We start from the raw sequence: 7,143 nt of genomic DNA, 5'->3' as shown, positions 1-7,143 counted from the left end.
CAAACCCGCCGGCTTTCCCGCCTAAAGAGCGAGGGCGTGGCTCCGGCATGTGGGCGGGGCCGAGGACGGGGCGGGCCCCCAGGCGGGGGCGGAGTCTCGGCTCGGGGCGGGATCCGAGGTGTAGGCGTGCCTCGGGGAAGGGCGGGGCTGCTTCTCCGCCCCTCCCCATTCTCCCCTCCTCGGTTCCTCCTTCGCTACGTTTCATCATGATCCCGACAGGCCCAGCGGCTAAGGGAGTCACGTGAGAGTGGGCGGAGGACGCAGAGCGGGGCTCCGCGGCTTCTGCGTCTCCACGGTTGTCAGAGGTGGGCGGCATTCTCCGAGTTGCTGCTAAAGCTGGAGCGCGGACGGGTGAGTGTGAGGACTCGGATCGCCGCGCGGAGACAGGTTCAGGGGAGGGGAAGCCGGCGCCTTTGGGGGACGAGCCCTTCGGGTGGCTCCGAGATCCGGCCACTCTTCAGGTCCACCGGGGAACTGCTGTCTTGATGATGCTGTTGGTGATATGCTGAGGGGACTCTTTGGCCCTCCGCTCCCTTCACCCCTTCATCCCTTATCCCCGTCAGGGAGAACTTGTAGTGCCCGGCTTCTGTCCTCAAAGTGCATCCTCTCCACCCGCGGCCGGGACACAGGGGTAGCCGTCACTGGTTTCTCCGGGAATCCGTGGATGTGGTCAGAAGTGGATGGAGGAGTTCCCAGCTGTGACAGAAAGATAAAATACGTTTATCACGGATAGAGAACCGGGGGGGAAATCATCGGGTTCTTAGGAGAGCAAAACAAACAGAAGACTTCTCAGACTGTTCCGTTTTTATCCTCACCCGCAACTTGGCATTCTCATTCTCCCCTCATTCTCTTGTCTGTGCCCGGTCCCAATCGGTGCTACCCACACGATGTTTCGAGAATGAGCCAGGTATTATTATTGGTTATTTGGGGATGCTGGAAGAAGAGTTTAAGTAGGACTGTGTTTTATAGTTAAGTTGTCACTTTTATAAATCCTAGATTTTGACTTTTTTGTTTTACAGTCCCTTTCAGGTGCTTGAAGTCCAAATATTTATTTGTACATGTAAACAGTAAATATTTTATAACCAAGAGCAATTAATTTTCTTCCTGAAGAGACGTTTCGGAAAGACCTATTTTTTCCCCTGTTTGTTTATAAATAGATGTTTTGATCCACTTCTGGGATGGCTCCCTTAATAAACCTCTGTTTACTTCAAAGCAGTCAGTAGGGTCAGACAGGGAGGTGATATAGCAGCATTAGAAAGGAGTTTGTGCGGGAGATGGAACATATCTGTTGGGGAGTTTAGGTTTCACTGATTGTCAGCATTTGAGACATAACAAACAAACAGCTGGCCGAGGTGACCATCCTGAATGTTTGCAGGTGTGAACTACGTGATGCTTGCTTAAAATCTTATCCTAAAGAGTTTAGAATGCCGCTTATCTGGGAAGATGTTCTGGCCTCCAGTTACTTTGTTGTGTTTGAATTCTTTTTTGTCCTGTGTTTGTTTGTTTGTTTTGAGGTAGGTCCCCACACCCCACAACACCCCCGCCTCCATCACTCGGTTTGGCCTTAAAGTCTGAATCTTTCTGTCTCACACTACTGAATGGTGGGTGGGATTACAGGCCTGCCCAGACCTTGAGGGCTTCAATAGGTTCGGTCCTCACTTCTCATAAATCTTTGATTCTGTTTCACTTAAACACATCATCACCCTGGCTACCTACCAATGCCAAGAACGTTTCATCAATGCCTAAGTATCCGTACAGAGGGTCATAACATTCAAAATAATACTAGCAGAAAGTGAAGATTCAGGAATGGCTTGTGTGCCTGGAGAGAATGATATCAACCAATAAAGGCTGGTAAAAACAAGAACATCACTGCCTTTATTGCTGTCGTCCTATAGTTTCATGGAGTGGTTACTGTATGTGGTAAATCCATCCATCCATCTGTCCATCCGTCCATCCATTCATCCATGGAAACAGTGTTTCACTAGGTTGCCCAAGCTGGCCTTGAACTCCTGGGTTTAAACACCCTGCCTTAGGCTCCATGACTTGCTTTCTTATACTTAAGAGAAAAAAAAAAAGAACTAATAATACATAATTCCTCACATAATTGAATATCACATGAAATAATTATAACCGTTCTATTTAGCTGAACAACTACTTAAGACCTTTGTAGTTATTTTAAAGACTCAAGTAATTAATGACACTCTCCTCTTCAACCCCCACAGTTGGCTGGATACTTAATGGCAGTCTTCTGCCTCAGGCTCCTGAGGGATAGGGGGATTATAGGCGAGTGCCACCAGCCCTTCTTATGTATATATTTTTTCACTTTTAAACTGTGAAGTCAGTTTTAGCTCTACAACAGTTTTTACAGTATTGAAAGCACATGCTAAATACTCTTCATCGCCCCCCACCCCAAGAGTTATTTGGTATACTTCCTTTTATATAAAAGTACTTAAAAAAAAAAAAAAAAGATCTACCACAGCATCCCCTGATCTCATAAGAGAAGTAGCTTCCTTTGGTGCCAAAAAAAAAAAAAAAAAAAAAAGAGTGGATTCTTTTCCCAGAGATGTTCTGATTTAGTGTATCATGAGAAAAAAAAAAGTTAATTCTTTAAAAACACTAATTGTTACTCTCTGGGCATGTTTGAGACCCTGAGCATTATCTTGGAATGGTTTTTGTTTCTTCTTATAAAAACAGTATGTTCTGTTCAAAAGTGGAAACGTTACAAAAAATGTAACCTTGGGCTGAGTGTGGTGGTGCAGGCCTTTAATCAGAGCTCTCCAGAGGCAGAGGCCTTCAGATGTCCTTTGAGTTCTACACCATCCTGGTCCATATAGTGAATTTCAGGCCATCCAGGGCTACATAGTAACACTGTGTCTCAAAAAAAAAAAAAGTTCACACACACAGTCGTGGTTATAACTGATCTACAAAATCATTTCCCTTTTGGGGCATGTAATTGGAAATTCTTGAAAAATAACTGAAACTTGGCCTCTTACTCCTTAGGAAAGGTTTGCACACGGCAACCACCTGTAGAAACCCCAGAAGAGATCCTCATGTCCTCTACGCATCTAGGATGAACAATTCTGTACAGTGCCTCATTGGCTGGTGATGCCAGCTTGTGCCTTTGTTCATCCTGGAGGTTTTCCTTGCCTCCAGGGCGATAGAAAGCTCTTTGTGGCCAGGCTTGGGTTTCTTTCTTACCATGGAGTAGGAGAAAGGACAACATGGTCTCTTGTACCACACAAATTAATGGGGCGGGGGAGGGGAGCGGTGGTGGCACATGCCCTTATTCCCAGCACTTGGAGGCAGAGGCAGGTGGATTTCTGAGTTCAAGGCCAGCCTGTTGTTCTACCCAGTGAGTTCCAGGAAAAACAGGGCTACACAGAGAAACTCTGTCTCAAAAAAAAAAAAAAAAAAAAAAAAAAAAAAAAAAGAAAAAGAAAAAGAAAAAGAAATTGTATTCTAACTGAAGAAGTCTTCTTTTCCTTTGAGATATAAATTACTTATATTTGTACTTTAGGGGTTGACTTTTACTTTTTAAAATAGTAACTTAAAATTTTGAAATTTGAGCCCTTTCTTTGCATAGATGTGTATTGTTATTCCGTGTGTGGTATCTTTTGGCTCTGGAGGTTTTTTTTTGTTGTTATTTTTTAGATTGATTTAATTTTATATGGATGGGTGTTTTGCCAGTATGTATATCTGTGCACCGTGTATGTGCCTTTGTTCATCCTGGAGGTTTTCCTTCTTCTGGAGAGCCCAGAAGAGGCCATGAGATTCCTTGAAACTGGATTTTCTGTGTAGTTGTGAGGCACCATATGCGTGCTTGGAGCCGAACCCAGGTTCTTAACAAGAGCAACAAGTGCTCTTAACTTATGAGGCATTTTTTCCAGCCCTCAAGTATTTGGGTTTTATAAGCTGTGATATATTGTAACCTTAGCCAGTTTGTCTCAGTTTCTTTTTTCTCAGCACATGCTCTATTGTTGAGCTGCAGGTTATGTGCCAAACTCAGTAATTACTGGTACTTTTGTATTGTCGGTTAGTTACCTTGACTAAGTAAAACTACAGCTTATAAACAATGAATAAAGATATTTTAAGTGCTTGAAAAGCTGAGTGATCAATAAGAGTAAATTCTAGGTCCTTCACATTATTCTGCTGATGAGTCTCTTGGGGTAGAGACTACATTATGTTGATCATTGCATGAAAAATAAACCCTATAATTCACTATTTGTTGTCAAATTGGATGTTAACTTTAAAACTAGTTAACATTAGTATCTTGTTTTCTGTCTTTTAATGCTTCGTTGTAATGCTTCATTATATTTTAGGGGGACTATAATTAAAACGATGTACTGTTTATTGTTTTGCTTTCAATGGAAAGAAATGTTGTCGGCTGCTCAGGTCAGTGGGCGCTAGCTGCTGTACGGGCCACTGACCCTGGCCACAGAGGTGCACTAGCCGCTGTACGGGCCGCTGACCCTGGCTGCAGAGGTGCACTAGCCACTGTACAGGCCGCTGACCCTGGCCGCAAAGGTTCCGATGAGCTGTGTTCTAATTCACAGCTCCACCCCTTCTTAACGGTGAGCTGGATAATGCCTCTGCACCTGAGATTGTCACTTTCTACATGGAGCCACCGTGCCTTTCTCTTGTGTGGACAAGGCTAATTAGTATGAAATGAGTGTATGGATGTGTAACATTCAAATCGCATATAAGAATCGCAGAAATGTCTTAAGTGATTTTAGTTGTCTAATTTTTAGAATTCTTGTCTCAATTGTGTGTGTGTGTGTGTGTGTGTGTGTGTGTGTGTGTGTGTATTTAAAATATATAGATGCCTAAGCAGTGAATTAGATTGTCCTTCAAATTGTCTTGATTTCAAGATGGTTAAATTCCATGTTACATACATGTCAGTGAACTGGAAGATTTATTAAATTATTCTTATTATTGAAGTGCTCAGGTGTTTGGAGAATCCAAGAGTGAAAACTCATTTCCCAGATTAAAGAAAGCGTTGCATTTTACTAATTTATATTTATTTATACATGTGCGTTTGCTAGTGTGCCTGCGCTTGGTTATGTAAAGAAGAAGCGATGCTTTCAACACAGGATATCCTGGGTACTTGATGATAGAAGGGATAACAGAGTAAAATGTAACTTACAAAACATATGGCAATGGTGGAATTGGAGAACCATGAGACTTGATTAAATCTAATTACTGATCTGTTATTGGGAAGTTAAATGTTGCTACATATAAAGGTTTTTCTTACAAATTTAAATATTTTCCGACCTAAAACTAGCAAGTTCAAAGTGAGTTTTACTATTTGAAACCGAAACTTGGGGGGCTGGAGAGATGGCCCAGTGGTTAAGAGCAGTGGCTACTCTTCCAGAGAACCCAGGTCCAATTCACAGCACCTACACGGAGGCTTGCAACTGTCTATAACTTAAGTCTATATCCATGGGGGTCCAACATCTTCTGACCTGCCTGGGTACCAGGCAGGCATAGACAGACATCCAAGGGTGATACCCGATACAAATGAAAATAATTTTCAATTAAAATAAAAAACATTTCAACTTTATTATTATTTTTTAAAGGTAAGGCTACAGAGAAAGCCTCAACTGGCCTCAGACTCACAGCAGTCCTTCTGTCTCAGACTTCTAAGTGCTAAGATTACAAGTGTGATCCAAAATGTGGGGATAGAGATTGAGGCTTTCCCGTGATATTTGAAGCATTGTGGGTAGGTTATAAGGAGGTTGATAAGGTGACTCAGCAGGTAAAAGTGCTGACTTTGCAAGACTGATGAGGACCTGAGATCCTTTCCATGGTGGAGGAAGAGAACCAAACCCTGAGTGTAACACACACACACACACACACACACACACACACACACACACACCTACACCCCTTAAAAGTAGTGCAAAGCCTTTTGGATGAAAGAAACCTATTGCTACCCTTACTAAAGTTTGCACTCCGTTGCCCTCAGTGATGTAGGAGAACTAATAACCCTGTTTACCTCGCAGGGCTCCTGAGGAGTCAGTAGAATAGCCTGCCACTCATAAGCACTTTGAGCTGCCTTTTGTTCCCTTAGTAAAAAGTATGGGAACAGGGATGGGGCAGTGGAGTAAAAGGAGCCGAAGTCTATAATGATGCCTGGGGATTCAGACTCCAAGACCAGCATCAGAGTGCAGATCTAACTTTATTGTTTATTACATGAGCTTATATATAGCTTTTTAGCCAATTGGGGTATGTTTATGTATTCATAAACAACTGGTATTGTTTAGCTGAATCTCTGCCCAAGAGCCTGTAGGGGAAGGTCTGATTCCCTGGGGAGATTTTCCTGAAGATGGAAAGCAGCCACTGTGCTGGCCTTGGATCCTTTGTGTTGTCTCACCAGTGGGCCGAGAGCCATGTCAGATCAGACACTCTGTACAGTGGATCGGGACTCTTCAAGGACACGCAGGAACCTGTGGCACCCAGCTCTGTCCCACTTCTTCCTCCGCCGGGTTCCTTCACATCCACCCACAAAAAGCATTGTAGAAAGTGGGACATTTGCAGTCATAACTGAGACTTCCGTCAGGTGCTATGTATAAAGTGCTGTGACCCTACGCTGCGGAGGTTGTGGGTGTCTGCTGGGAGCAAGGCTTCTAAAAGGTGACTGTACCTGGATGGCGGTGGTGAAAGGCTGGTTTTGCTGTCTATAGGCAGTGTCTCTGGACCCAGAGAGCATACTGCTGTTCTTAAAACTCAAGGCATTCATGCCCAAGATGAAAAAGAACTCTGCTTGGGCAAGAGCTGTGCCCATATGTATCAAGCAGAAAAACCACACAGAACTCCTGGTGGAAATCAGATCAAAACCGGAATGATCTGGCGAAAGGTAACCAGGCCCATGAAACAGTGGCGTGCTTCATACACTAAAATACTTTAAGACAGTATTACTAATTTGAATTTGTGATCATTTCATTATAGTTATAAAAGACAATATTGTAAAGATATTTTGGGGTGAAGCGTGACCATAACTTCTTTGGAAGGTTCAGAATGAGATAACAAAATAAAATAACTGGGTGTGTAATTCCAGCACTAAAGGTGGAGTCAGGAGGCTCAGCAGTTAGGCTATCCATAGCAAACACACGAGGCTCAGCAGTTAGGCTATCCATAGCAAAC

At 43.4% G+C, this 7,143-nt stretch overlaps 1 protein-coding gene across 2 annotated transcripts in view; it reads left to right on the top strand.

Moving 5' to 3' along the window:
- Window positions 1-200: 200 nt before the first annotated feature.
- Micu1 (mitochondrial calcium uptake 1) overlaps window positions 201-7,143 on the top strand; it is a 157,405-nt gene continuing 150,462 nt past the window's right edge. For both annotated transcript variants that reach the window (XM_031348480.1, XM_031348479.1), the window contains exon 1: window positions 201-351. The gene's annotated coding sequence lies outside the window, so the exon portion shown is untranslated. The remainder of the gene's footprint in view (window positions 352-7,143) is intronic.

Source organism: Mastomys coucha, unplaced genomic scaffold (genome assembly GCF_008632895.1).
Source record: "Mastomys coucha isolate ucsf_1 unplaced genomic scaffold, UCSF_Mcou_1 pScaffold3, whole genome shotgun sequence".
Lineage (NCBI taxonomy): Eukaryota > Metazoa > Chordata > Mammalia > Rodentia > Muridae > Mastomys > Mastomys coucha.
Note: the sequence above shows the minus strand (reverse complement) of the source record. Positions and strands in the feature narration are given on the sequence as shown.